Source organism: Scyliorhinus canicula, chromosome 2, assembly GCF_902713615.1.
Source record: "Scyliorhinus canicula chromosome 2, sScyCan1.1, whole genome shotgun sequence".
Taxonomy (NCBI): Eukaryota; Metazoa; Chordata; class Chondrichthyes; order Carcharhiniformes; family Scyliorhinidae; genus Scyliorhinus; species Scyliorhinus canicula.
In genome coordinates this window covers 77297923-77312037 of record NC_052147.1, presented here as the reverse complement: position 1 = coordinate 77312037, position 14115 = coordinate 77297923, and the positions used below count along the sequence as shown (strand labels likewise).

The window sequence follows — 14115 nt, the reverse complement described above, 5'->3', positions numbered from 1 at the left end:
TTGGAGATTCCAGGGTGTGGGACAGAGCAGTTGCTACTGTTGGCTTTGTACAGAGCTCCAGTGCCTCTGGTTAACAGCCTACAAGAAGAAACTTAACTCAGAATCAAGTATAAAGAAGATTTCGTAGTTGGTCAGTTGTGTAAATGCAAATTTTTAAAAAATGTTTTTAATTTGGGTTTTGAACATAGTATATTTAGTTATGTACACAGAATGAAATATAAAAAAAACTGGTATAAAAAACACCAGTGAGCAATATTATGTTTTAACAAATAAGTAGACACATGTTTGCGGGGAGGGTAGAGAGAAACTGGGGAGGTATATATATACATTTAGGTGCCGAAGAAACAATTACAGTAGTTATGTCCAATACAGGGAGGGCAATACGAGAGTGGATCTGGGTGTTCAAATGCAAATAATGATGCAAAGCCCATGCGTGTCAATTGCAGGGAAAAACGTGAATGAGAGTAGAAGGTTCAGATTTTCAAAGAGAAGTAGTGGTGCAAAATTCCTTTGGAGGTTGAGACACCAGAGTCCGTTGTTTATTTACAGCTAACTCCAAATGAAAAATAGATGTTGTTGTGTCCAAAGAAGTGCAGGTTAGGTGGATTGGCCCTTTGTGTCCAAAAAGATTAGGAGACGTTCTGGGGATAGGGTGGAAGTGAGGGCTTAAGTGGGTCGGTGCAGACTTGATGGACTGAATGGCCTCCTTCACTGTATGTTCTATGTTGACCTGTGATAGCACAGTAAAAACATGGCAAATTCCATAAGGCTCTGCCCAGGAGGTTCAAGTGCTGAGTAAAACAAGCATTTTGTTGCGATTACCCTTCACGACAACCTACATGGGAGTTTGAATTTTCAGTTCTCGTGAAGATGGTGCAAAGGCACTGGCTGAACTCTTCATCTGATATGTGTATTACCCCATCTCATGTAAATATGGTTGCAATGAGATTGTGAGGATCAAGCAGGCTCACCTGTCACACTGAAGGTAAGCAAACTGGCATGTGTGTCACAAAGCTCGACTGGCTTTGCTCCTGAAGATTAGCCGGTTGGCAAAATCTTGGGTCCTGGAAAAAAAGTTTGAAAAACACTGCTATAAACTACCAACCGGTGCGCATTTGCTGCTGGTGGTAGAGTTTTACAGCACAGAAGGAGGTCCAGTGATTCAGAAGGGAACCTCCAGATTTGACAGTGTTATCCACCTGCAGAGTGTCGCCCTTCTCGAGGGTCGGCGGGCTGGACCCTCCGCGCTGAAAGAGCAGCAAGTCGGGCTGAGGAGCCAGCTGAACAAGCGCTTTCTGAGAGGCCCAGTCTACCGTGTCGGTGCCGTGGCAGGTCACGCCCACTAATCAGACGCACCAATCCCAAGCTCCGTCCCCTCCTGATTGATGCCGCCCAGAATCCCAGCCCTCCTGGTTTTTCCCGCCTCCCCACCCCGCCCCCCCAGGATTGCCCCGCCCCCAGGATTGCCCCCCCCCGGATAGCTCCGCCCCCAGGATTGCCTCCCCCCAGTATTGCCCCGCCCCCCCAGGATAGCTCCGCCCCAGGATTGCCCCGCCCCCCCAGGATAGCTCCGCCCCCAGGATTGCCTCCCCCCAGTATTGCCCCGCCCCCCAGGATTGCCCCGCCCCCCCAGGATAGCTCCGCCCCAGGATTGCTCCCCCCCAGGATAGCTCCGCCCCAGTATTGCTCCGCCCCCCCCCCCCCCCCCCCCGCCGTTGGCGCCGCCTCCTGCCGCTACGTGGCAGAATCTGCCATATTGACCGCGTCAGCTGTGCTCGCGGAGCGGGTTACTGCAGTAACTGAGGCCGGCAGCGCAGACGGGCCCCGGCGACTCTCACACCGGTTTTCGCAGCGGTAAGTCACTGTTTTTACATCAGTGTAACAGGGACATCGGATCCTGTGCCAGAACCGGAGCATCTCCCGGGAACCGATCACATCTCGAGCTTCAGGTGTGTCATGCCTGTATCACTGGGCTCTGTGTGAGGTGCCTGGTATCACTGGGCTCTGGGTGTGTGTGAGGTGCCCAGTATCACTGGGCTCTGGGTGTGTGTGAGGTGCCCGGTATAACTGGGCTCTGGGTGTGTGTGTGAGGTGCCCGGTATCACTGGGCTCTGGGTGTGTGTGTGTGGTGCCCGGTATCACTGGACTCTGGGTGTGTGTGAGGTGCCTGGTATCACTGGGCTCTGGGTGTGTGTGTGAGGTGCCCGGTATCACTGGGCTCTGGGTGTGTGTGTGAGGTGCCCGGTATCACTGGGCTCTGGGTGTGTGTGTGTGGTGCCCGGTATCACTGGACTCTGGGTGTGTGTGAGGTGCCTGGTATCACTGGGCTCTGGGTGTGTGTGTGTGAGGTGCCTGGTATCACTGGGCTCTGGGTGTGTGTGTGTGTGTGAGGTGCCTGGTATCACTGGGCTCTGTGTGAGGTACCTGCTATCACTGGGCTCTGGGTGTGTGTGTGTGTGTGAGGTGCCTGGTATCACTGGGCTCTGGGTGTGTGTGTGTGTGTGAGGTGCCTGGTATCACTGGGCTCTGTGTGAGGTGCCTGGTATCACTGGGCTCTGGGTGTGTGTGTGTGAGGTGCCTGGTATCACTGGGCTCTGGGTGTGTGTGTGTGTGTGAGGTGCCTGGTATCACTGGGCTCTGTGTGAGGTACCTGCTATCACTGGGCTCTGGGGTGTGTGTGAGGTGCCCGGTATCACTGGGCTCTGGGTGTGTGTGAGGTGCCCGGTATAACTGGGCTCTGGGTGTGTGTGTGAGGTGCCCGGTATCACTGGGCTCTGGGTGTGTGTGTGTGGTGCCCGGTATCACTGGACTCTGGGTGTGTGTGAGGTGCCTGGTATCACTGGGCTCTGTGTGAGGTGCCTGGTATCACTGGGCTCTGGGTGTGTGTGAGGTGCCCGGTATCACTGGGCTCTGGGTGTGTGTGAGGTGCCCGGTATAACTGGGCTCTGGGTGTGTGTGTGTGGTGCCCGGTATCACTGGGCTCTGGGTGTGTGTGTGAGGTGCCCGGTATCACTGGGCTCTGGGTGTGTGTGTGAGGTGCCCGGTATCACTGGGCTCTGGGTGTGTGTGTGAGGTGCCCGGTATCACTGGGCTCTGGGTGTGTGTGAGGTGCCCGGTATCACTGGGCTCTGGGTGTGTGTGAGGTGCCCGGTATCACTGGACTCTGGGTGTGTGTGAGGTGCCTGGTATCACTGGACTCTGGGTGTGTGTGAGGTGCCTGGTATCACTGGGCTCTGGGTGTGTGTGTGTGAGGTGCCCGGTATCATTGGGCTCTGGGCATGTGTGTGTGATGTGCCCGGTATCACTGGCCTCTGGGTGTGTGTGTGAGGTGCCCGGTATCACTGGCCTCTGGGTGTGTGTGTGATGTGCCCGGTATCACTGGGCTCTGGGTGTGTGTGTGTGTGGTGCCCGGTATCACTGGGCTCTGGGTGTGTGTGTGTGGTGCCCCGGTATCACTGGGCTCTGGGTGTGTGTGAGGTGCCCGGTATCACTGGGCTCTGGGTGTGTGTGTGAGGTGCCCGGTATCATTGGGCTCTGGGCATGTGTGTGAGGTGCCTGGTATCTTTGGGCGTGTGTGAGGTGCCCGGTATCACTGGGCACTGGGCGTGTGTGAGATGCCTGGTATCACTGGGCACTGGGTGTGTGAGGTGTCTGGTATCACTGGCCTCTGGGGTGTGTGTGTGAGGTACCTGCTATCACTGGGCTCTGGGTGTGTGTGTGTGTGAAATGCCCGGGTTCACTGGGTGTGTGAGAGGTGCCTGGTATCACTGGGCTCTGGCGTGTTTGTGTGAGAGGTGCTTGGTATCACTGGGCTCTGGGTGTGTGTGAGAAATGCCCGGTTTCACTAGGCACACTGGTGTGTGTGAGGCGCCTGGTATCACCGGGCTCTGGGTGTGTGTGAGAGGTGCCTGGTATCACTGGGTTCTGGGTGTGTGTGAGGTGCCTGGTATCACTGGGCTCTGGGTGTGTGTGAAGTGCCTAATATCACTGGGTTCTGGGTGTGTGTGAGGTACCTGGTATCACCGGGCTCTTGGTGTGTGTGAGGTACCTGGTATCACTGGGCTCTGGGTGTGTGTGAGGTACCTGGTATCACTGGGCTCTGGGTGTGTGTGAGGTGCCTGGTATCGCTGGTCTCTGGGTGTGTGTGAGGTGCCTGGTATCGCTGGGCTCTGGGTGTGAGATGCCCGGTATCACTGGGCTCTGGGTGTGAGATGCCCGGTATCGCCTGGCTCTGGGTGTGCGGTGCCCGGTATCGCTGGGCTCTGGGTGTGCGGTGCCCAGTATTGCTGGCCCCTGGGTGTGTGGTGCCCAGTATCACTGGCCCCTGGGTGTGAGATGCCCGGTATCGCTGGGCTCTGGGCTCTGGGTGTGAGGTGCCCGGTATCGCTGGGCTCTGGGTGTGTGATGCCCGGTATCGCTGGGCTTTGGGTGTGAGATGCCCGGTATCGCTGGGCTTTGTGTGTGTGATGCCCGGTATCGCTGGGCTTTGGGTGTGAGATGCCCGGTATCACTGGGCTTTGGGTGTGAGATGCCCGGTATCGCTGGGCTTTGGGTGTGTGTGTTCTGTAAAGGTAGCTGGACCAGATGAGAGCTCGACAATTTCACAATTTGTAAACTGAGGGAAGGATACTTCGCTCTAGGAGTGATTCCATTGACAGCCAGCGATCTTTTATATTAAAACAAACTTTATTATTAACACAGGAATAACCCCATTAACATCCAGGAAACAACAGCTTTTCAATTAAGTTGAACAGTTCTTTTAAAAAAAATCAAGAGCTTACTTTCCCATTGACTTCTAAACTTTCAATTAAGCAAAATCCACACCCACAGGTCAAATACCACTTAATACTCAGTGGCTTACAAATTTATGCACAAAGTCCTTGGGGGGGGAAGGTTTCAAAAGTCAGTCTGAGATACACGACCTCCTTTCCTCAGATTCTAGAGCAGAACTCTAAAAGTGAAACAAACAACAGGCACAGGGCATGGCTGAAAGCGAAACCAAAACAGATCCAGTCCCAGCTCCCGAGTGACATCACAGCCTGCCTAGCTTATAACACCTTCATCACAGCTTTAGCAGAGTTAAAATCTGTATACCTTAAGCTAAGTTACTTTAATAACATTACTGCAACACACATAATACAATATATATAAACATTTCCTGCATTCATCAGTGCGTGAGATGCCCAATATCACTGGACTCTGGGTGTGTGTGTGTCAAGTGCCCAGTATCACTGGGGTCTGGGCCTGTGTGTGAAGTGCCCAGTATCACTGGGGTCTGGGGGTGTGTGTGAAGTGCCCAGTATCACTGGGCTCTGGGTGTGTGTGTGTGAGGTGCCTGGTATCACTGGCCCCTGGGTGTTTGTGTGTGAGACATGCCGGGTATCACTGAGCTCAGGCTGTGTGTGTGTCCGATATCACTGTGCTCTGGGTGTGTATACATGTGCCCTGGGTACTTGGGCTCTCGGGTGTGTGCGGTGCCTGTGTTCTTCACCTCAAGCTCTCTCAGTACGTACTCGGACGTTTGCGTGTGGAACCCAAGATCGAATGGTTGTTTAATATCCTCAGTGATCTAGTGAACTGGCTTAATCTGTGTATCCTAGATCTTTGCCTTTGAGTCAGAAAGATCATGTGTTTGAACCCCACCGGACCACATAGTCTCGGCTGACAGTGTGCCACTGTACTGAGGGAGGGCTGCACGGTCAGAGATGTCCCCTTTCCGGTGAGATGTTAAACCGACATCTGATTGCCATTAAAGATGGTGTGAAAAATCATAAGGAACTCGTCGATAGAGTGCAAGGTAACCTGCTAGTGACCTGACCAATATTTATTTCTCACTAACTGTTCCAGCCAGATGATCTATTTGCCTGTTTCATTCCTGTTTTTGAGATCTTGCTGTGGGCAGCTGTGTTACAACACTGACTACAGTTTAAAAGTTATTCATTGGTCAGGACTTCCCAAGGTTGTAAAAGGTGATGCAAAAATCCAATTTCTTTCCCTGTCTAATATTGAATATCCTTATCACTCAGTGTTTTTCATGTTGTTTTAGTATTCTTTAGTTTACTTGGAATTTAGTTGGAATATGGAATGTTTCTTCGGAGTTGAGGAGAAATGGCAGTGTAACATGAGCTGCTTATACTAAATTCTAGTCCGTCTGTTGCAAGTCCCATGCATTTAAGTGAATTGAATTGTTCCCTATCACAAAATATACAATGTGATGAATGAAAAAAAAATTTTCATGGGCAACCAGCTGTTTGTGAGATTTATCTGTGTGGTTTAAAAAAATACCGACTGATTAGTGATCCACTTAAACAAATGCTGAATGTGTTTCTTTTTAAGAATGAGGTAAAGCAAAATAAGTGACACTTTTAAATCAAAATTGGTGAGATTTGTCAGGTATAAAAATGTTAGTAATGCAATAAATTGACACAGATCATGCACTAAATAATGTTTTACATTTTCTTTAACTCATGATTGTGGGTGAACATTTACTTATGTAGCTTTTGGGTTGAAGTCAACGCAGGTGTGAAGGAAGACATAAAAGCAAAATGCTGCAGATGCTGGGAGTCTTTAAAAAAAAAAAGAAATACTGGGAATGTTTGGCATCTGTGGAGAGATGAAATGGAATGAATGGTTTAGTTCAATGACCTTTTCATCAGAATCGTGAAAAGTAAGTGAAATGGATATGTGGGAAAAATATGAAGAAGGACGTCGGGTGGGTGACTGGAGGTTAAATGTCAAAAGGGTAGGTGGTGCAAAGCCAAAAGGAGTGTGATGAACCATCAATCGAACGCGAGACGAGTTGCTGTACAAACGTTAGGCTTTAATAAGCTAGACGTTAGCCCTGTGGTCGACTACAGTAAATGGACGACCGCAGGGCGTTCTGGGTATTTATACCTCGCTCTGGAGGCGGGGTTAACTCAGCCTCTCGACCAATCGGGGAGCCGTCACATGACTGGTCTCAAGCAATCGGTCGAGAGGCACATGACCGACCAGGGCCAATGGTAAGCCAGTGTTCTGCACCAATGGCAGACAGCTATGCAAATCATACCACCACATTCACCCTTTGCGGAGAAAGAAGCCGGGGGGGGGGGGTTTATCAACGAGAGCCGGGGGGGGGGGAGAACTGGTGGTATGAGTAGCAGCCAGAGAAGGGAGAAAAAAAAAATGTTGGCTTCCCACTGGCCCAGACAATTAACAATAGTACATATTGTCCATACAAGGTACATGGAGTTGTTGAAAATTAAATGGACTCGATCAGCCTTTTTGTGGCCCGTGGAGTTGGTGGCGTTGGTTCAGCCGATGGAGGTGGTTCCGCTGATGTCCTGGAGTCCGGGAGCGATGGTCCTTGAACAGTCTCCGTCACCCGGGCTGGTGGTGGAGACGCCATGGATGGGGAAGGGGTGGGGCGCTGGGGGGACAAAAAACAGGGGGGGGTCTGTGGTGAAGGGGGGGAAGGGTGGAGGGAGCGGAGGCGGTCTAGCTGCGTGCTGGCGCAGGTACCGCGGGACAGGGCATCAGGAGGCTCATTGAGCTTCCCAGGACGATACAAGATCTCATAGTTGTACATGGACAACTCGATCCGCCACCGTAAGATCTTGTCATTCTTAATCTTTGTGCATTATCAAACATGAAGGCCACTGACCGTTGGTCTGTGAGGAGGGTAAACTTCCTGCCGGCCAAATAGTGCCTCCAATGTCGCACAGCTTCGACTATGGCCTGGGCTTCCTTTTCCACAGAGGAGTGGCGGAGTTCGGAAGCCTGGAGGGTTCTGGAGAAGAAGGCCACGGGTCTGCCCGCTTGGTTCAGGGTGGCCGCCAGAGCTACTTCTGATGCGTCGCTCTCGACCTGGAAGGGGAGGGACTCGTCGCTGGCGCGCATCGTGGCCTTTGCAATGTCCGCTTTGATGCGGCTAAAGGCCTGGCAGGCCTCTGTCGACGGCGGGAAGGTCGTGGTTTGAATGAGGGGACGGGCCTTGTCGGCGTAATTGGGAACCCATTGGGCGTAGTAAGCGAAGAAACCCAGGCAGCGTTTGAGGGTATTGGGGAGAGGGAGTTCCATCAGGGGGCGCATGCGTTCGGGGTCAGGGCCTATCACTCCGTTACGCACTACGTAGCCGAGGATGGCTAGACGGTCGGTGCTAAACACGCACTTATCCTTATTGTATGTGGTTTTAAGGAGTTTTGCGGTTTGGAGAAATTTCCGGAGGTTGGCGTCATGGTCCTGCTGGTCGTGGCCGCAGATGGTGACATTATCGAGATACGGGAAGGTAGCCCGTAATCCGTACTTGTCGACCATTCGGTCCACCTCCCGTTGGAAGACCGAGACCCCATTTGTGACAGCGAATGGAACCCTAAGGAAGTGGTAGAGGCGCCCATCAGCCTCAAACGCGGTCTACTTGCGGTCACTCGCGCGGAGGGGGAGCTGGTGATAAGCGGACTTAAGGTCCACAGTGGAGAAGACTTTGTATTTCGCGATATCGTTTACCATGGCGGAAATACGGGGGAGTGGATACGCGTCCAGTTGCGTAAACCGGTTGATGGTCTGACCATCCGGTTTTTCTCCCCAGTCCGGACTACCAGCACTTGGGTTCGCAAGGGACTGTTGCTGGCCTCGATGACCCCTTCCTTCAGCAACCTCTGGACCTTGGACCTGATGAAGGTCCGGTCCTGGGCACTGTACCGTCTGCTCCGTGTCGCGACGGGTTTGCAATCGGGGGTGAGATTAGCAAACAAGGAGGGGGGGTCCACTTTGAGGGACGCGAGGCTGCAGACAGTGAGGGGGGGGTATAGGGCCGCCGAATTGGAAGGTCAAGCTCTGCAGCTTGCACTGGAAGTCCAGTCCTAGGAGTGCTGGTGCGCAAAGGTCAGGGAGGACAAGGATTTTGTAATTTTTAAAAACCTTCCCTTGGACCGTGAGGTCCGCGATGCAGCAGCCGGTGATGCGGACGGAGTGCGAACCTGAGGCTAACCCGATTTTGTGTTTTACCGGATGGACAGGGAGAGCGCAGCGCCTTACCGTGTCAGGGTGAACAAAGCTTTCCGTGCTCCCGGAGTCCAGCAGGCAGCCCGTCTCGTGGCCGTTGAGGTGGATCAGCGTCGTTGTTTTGGCGAGCATGCGTGGCCGTGACTGGTCGAGTTGAACTTGCGTGCCAATCCAGGATGGTGGTGCCCAGGATCCGCACGTGGAGTCGGGGTCCCAAGATGGCGGCGCCCAGGACCCGCACGTGGATTCGGGGCCCCAAGATGGCGGCGGCCAGGACCCGCACGTGGAGTCGGCGCCCCAAGATGGCGGCGGCCAGGACCCGCACGTGGAGTCGGCGCCCCAAGATGGCGGCACCCAGGACCCGCACGTGGCGTCCGGGGCCCAAGATGGCGGCGCCCGCGGGGCCCTCGTGGTTGCTGGGGGCTACCTACAACGGTGCTGGCGGGCCGACCGGAGTGGCTGAGAGCGGGGGCAGAGAGGCGCTCAGAGGCCCGGGGGCGGCGAGGAGAGAGTTGCGCGGTGCGCTGGAAGGGCCCGGAGGAGAGGGGAGGCGCGCAGGCTGGGTGCAGAGGAGGGGGGGGGGGGGGGGGGAGAGAGATTGGCGCGGTGTACTGGAAGGGCCCTGAGGGGGGGGATCCCCGGTCGCTGCGTGGTACAGCAGCGACCGATTTGGCCTGGCAGACGGATGAAAAGTGGCCGCCCTTCCCGCAGCTCTTACAGAGGGCGGAGCGGGCCGGGCAGCGCGGGCGAGGGTGTTTAGCGAACCCACAGAAATAGCAGCGAGGCCCCGCGGACTTGTCAGGGTGTCCCGCGGCGCAGGCCTGAGGGGGGTCGGGAGCGGCGGATGGCGGTGGGGAAGCGTGCCAGGAGGCCCAGGGTGCTGCAGCGCGGCTGGGGACATAGGTGCGGGCGTTTAAATCGGCGACCTCCAGGGAGGTGGAGAGAGTCCGTGCCTTAGTTAGGCTGAGGTCGTCTTTCGCCAGCATACGCTGGCGGATAGCGGCGGACTGCATCCCAGCCACGTAAGCATCTCTAATCAGAAGTTCCATGTGCTCCGTGGCTGAAACTTGGAAGCAGGAGCAATTCCTCCCCGGGGCAGCGAGGGCCTGGTAAAATTCGTCTAATGACTCACCGGGGAGCTGTTGTCTGGTAGCCAGCAGATGTCGGGCGAATACTCTGTTTACCGGTTTAAGAAACTGTCCATTCAGCTTAAGCATGGCCGCATTGTAATCTTTTTCCTCCGCAATCATCACGTAGGCTACCGTGCCCACGCTGGAGTGGAGGCTGTGAAGCTTCTGTGCCATGGTGGGGGGGCTGTTTGTGGACGCCAGGTATCCATCGAGACATGCCAGCCAATGTTGAAAGATTTCTGGAGCGTTCTGAGTTTGCGGGCTGATGCGGAGGCATTCGGGCTTGATCCGGAGCTCCGTCTTCAAAATTCTAGCTCATTAAATTGATGAACCATCAATCGAATGCGAGACGAGTTGCTGTACAAATGTTAGGCTTTAATAAGCTAGAAGTTAGCCCTGAGGTCGACTACAGTAAATGGACGCCCGCCGGGTGTTCTGGGTATTTATACCTTGCTCTGGAGGCGGGGTTAACTCAGCCTCTCAATCAATCGGGGAGCCATCACATGACTGGTCTCAACCAATCGGTCGAGAGGCACATGGCCGACCAGGGCCAATGGTAAGCCAGTGTTCTGCACCAATGGCAGACAGCTATGCAAATCATACCACCACTGAGTGGTAATGGAACGATTAAAGAAAGAAGTGTCTCGAGGAGGTGTGAATGACAGAATAGTCAACAGTTTGCCATATGAAAGCAAATAAATGAGAAAAACACCATAGAACCAGAAATGTAATGGGGAAGGAAACAAAACGTTCACACAAGTTGCAGTCTGCAATTGTTGAACACAATATTTTGACCCTGGAATGCTGCAAAGTGTCTATTTTGAAAGATGTCGTTCCATTCCTCAAGTTTGTCTTGAGCTTTATTGTCGCTTGGCCTCCTATAGAATGTTCCAGAGAGGTCAGCATGGGAGCAAGGTGGATAATTAAAATGACAGGAGACCGGAGCCTCAAAAATCACACTTGGAAGACTGAATGGAGGTGTTCTGCAAAACGGTCACCCAATCTGCATTTGGTCTCCCCAGAGAGATCAGATGGCATTGTGAGCAGTGAATATAGTATACTGAATGGAAAGAAGTACACATAGATACTAGTTTCACTTGGAAGGAAATCTTGGGGCCTTGGATCATGAGGAGGTAAAGGGCAGGTGTTCCAAAGAAAACACACCTGGGCTGGAGCATATTTAGAACAAACAAAATCCCAGAAGACAACGTATGTTTAATAAACTATTTCCATTTGAAGTCCTAGGAGAAATAGAGGTTTCAATTACTAACAAACATGTTTTTGCTGAAATACCTCAAAACACCTCTGGGGATTTTTGTTAAAACAATTATTATTCAGTAAACAATGGGATGTAACTTTCTGCAACTGAGCAAGACATCTTAAAATTTGCTAACCTACAGAGGCACGATTTTGAACATGTTCTGTAGTGCTGTTGCATTAGGCCAATGTGTTCTTGTAAAGTTTGTACTCTGGATATTTTGTAACTGCATCTTTTGTGAAAACTTCATCCTGTTACTATTCTTAACCAGACCAGTGCATGACACTAGGAGTTATCTTGAGGTTATTACCCTTTGAGGCCTTGCACTTTAATCTATCTCCTAATTGCAAAACTCCCTTTGCAAGATGCCAAATTTTCTTTTTCTAGTGCCATTAGTTCCAACCAACATTGCTCTATGTTTACGGGTAAGCAGTAATGCTGCAGTCAGGAATGTGCCATGCAGGAAACAAGCAGTCATATGCAAGCAGCATTGCCTTTAAGATGCACATATGTATGGCTATCGTGTTGAGCTTGTGTAAGACTAGTTAGGCCTCAGCTGGATTGCTGCATTCAGTTCTGGGCGCTTGAGGAAGGATGTGAAGGCATTGGAGAGAGTACAGTGGAGATTCACAAGAATGATTCCAGGGATAAAGAACTTTAAAGAAAAGAAAGTTAAGAGAGACTTGATCGAAGTATGCAATATCCTGAGGGGTATGGACAGGGTAAACAGTGAGAAACTTCCCACTCAGAGCATCAAGTAGGTGCAGATTCAAAACAAAAGGCAAAAGGAGTACAAGTGATGAGGAAAAAGAATTTCACCCAGAGGCTAGTTGCAGTCTTGAATAAACTTCCTGAGAAGGTGGTGATGAAGATAGGTTTGATGAAGGTATTCAAAATTGAATTGGATTGCTATCTGAAAAGAGAGAATGTGCAAGGTTACAGGGGTCAGGCAGGAGAGTGGGACTAAGTAGAATGCTCATTCAGAGAGCCAATGCAGACTTCCTCGGCTGTTGTTTGTAAATCATCAAACACTTCGACCAGTTTATTATTAAAACATTTGCCCAGGTGCCCTTATTTGCGAGTTGAACAAAGGACAAACACAGGTTCACAATTGAACCCAAATTTATTCACAAACACCATAAAATAATTATTCTTCCAAATTATGCCAAATCTAATCTGCCCAAGATTCTAATACCACCCCTGCCAATGAACTGGATCGAGCTACAGGTTCAATCCTCTGAGCCTCCGTCATCTCAAAGCCCTCGTCTGCAAAGGTGGGTCTTGCACATCTCTTCTGTCCATTCTCTGGTCCGCCGGCGAGCCTTCTCCCTTACCTCTGGGTCGAGTCTTCACAGGGGATGGTCTCTAGGTGTCTCCTCCTGCCCCCTCTTTGCGCCCTTCCAGAGGTTTCTCTGGCCCTCAGCTAATTAGATCGCACACCCAATGGAGTCGCCGACTGCAACTCTGCAGGACACCAGGACCTTCCCCTGCATCTGCCCCCCCCCTCCCCGGGTCCATCCTTCGGTGCATGCCCACACGTAACCGTATCCCATATAAGGTAAAGGTAGGAAATCTAGGTGCTAGAAAGTCTGGCATCATCTTGCCCATCCACAACCATTGATCTATTTGAATTGGGCCGATTATCTTCTGAGGTCCTAAATTTACGGGTAAGCAGTCATGCTGCAGGCAGGAATGTGTCACGAAGGATGCAAGCAGCATTCTCTTTAAGGTGCACACATGTACTTGTCCCGGCTGTTTGTCTCTGTCCACTTAAGTCGAATTTGGCTGTTTGACTTCCCATCAGGCATGGTTCTGACTGGCTTTAATAAAGTGTCCAATTCTTCATCTTCAGTGTTCTGTTCTGTGTCGGGTCTAAAATTCAGGCCGTTGGCCTCCCTCCTCTTGACCCGGTGAGCATCAGCGAACACAATCACACAACTCTAACTGAATCCCTGGATGGGCAAGTACCAGAGTTTCAGGCAAACAATCCCTAGCCCAACATATATGCATTCTGTAGACATCAGAAATATAATACAGAATTAGACTGCTTGTATATGAAAATAAATTGCGTCAAATTAGTTCCTTCTCCAAGGCATGTTAATTCGATCTTCCTGTTGCGTCTCCTTTCTTCTGTGGGTCTTTATCCTTGTGTCTATTCAGGGGTGAAGAATCCCAAGCAATACACCACCGTGCCTAATACATTCTGAAAAAAGATCTGAGTAGCATCTGTCGCTATTCCCCAATATCTGATTCCTCCTTCCCCTTATCCCGCCCCACGAGATGCTGGCTCACGCTCTTTACTGATCCCTCCTTTTTTAAAATAATACCTTTATCACAAAATCTGAGGTGGCCAGGCATCCGTATTTAATTTAGTGCCTTCTGGGGACGATGAGTTGAATGGCTAATACGACAATGCAGAGTTGCAAAGCGGAAGAGAAGATGGCAGAGGTTCGCCGACCTCAGACGTGTGCAGGGTGATAAGGTTATCTGAGGGTATGTGGGTTGCTGATGGCTACCAATCATACTGGTGCTGGTGGCGTGCTGGTAATCGACACCAACCATTTTTGTGTGATGGCACTGAAGTGGAAACTCGTGGAGGGTTATACTGACCTCCCAAAGTAACAGACAACAAACGTATATAAAATTCCAGGTAAACCTGAACCCGGGGAAGATGTTTATTCATTAAATGCAACCAGTACCTGCTGTCATCTCAAGAGATTTTCCTCACTGAGATGAAAGAAGGGG

General features: G+C 51.6%; 1 protein-coding gene across 1 annotated transcript in view; it reads left to right on the top strand.

The window, feature by feature from the left end:
• Window positions 1-1716: 1716 nt before the first annotated feature.
• Window positions 1717-14115, top strand: part of sec23a (Sec23 homolog A, coat complex II component) — a 151234-nt gene continuing 138835 nt past the window's right edge. The window contains exon 1 of the mRNA XM_038780953.1: window positions 1717-1854. The gene's annotated coding sequence lies outside the window, so the exon portion shown is untranslated. The remainder of the gene's footprint in view (window positions 1855-14115) is intronic.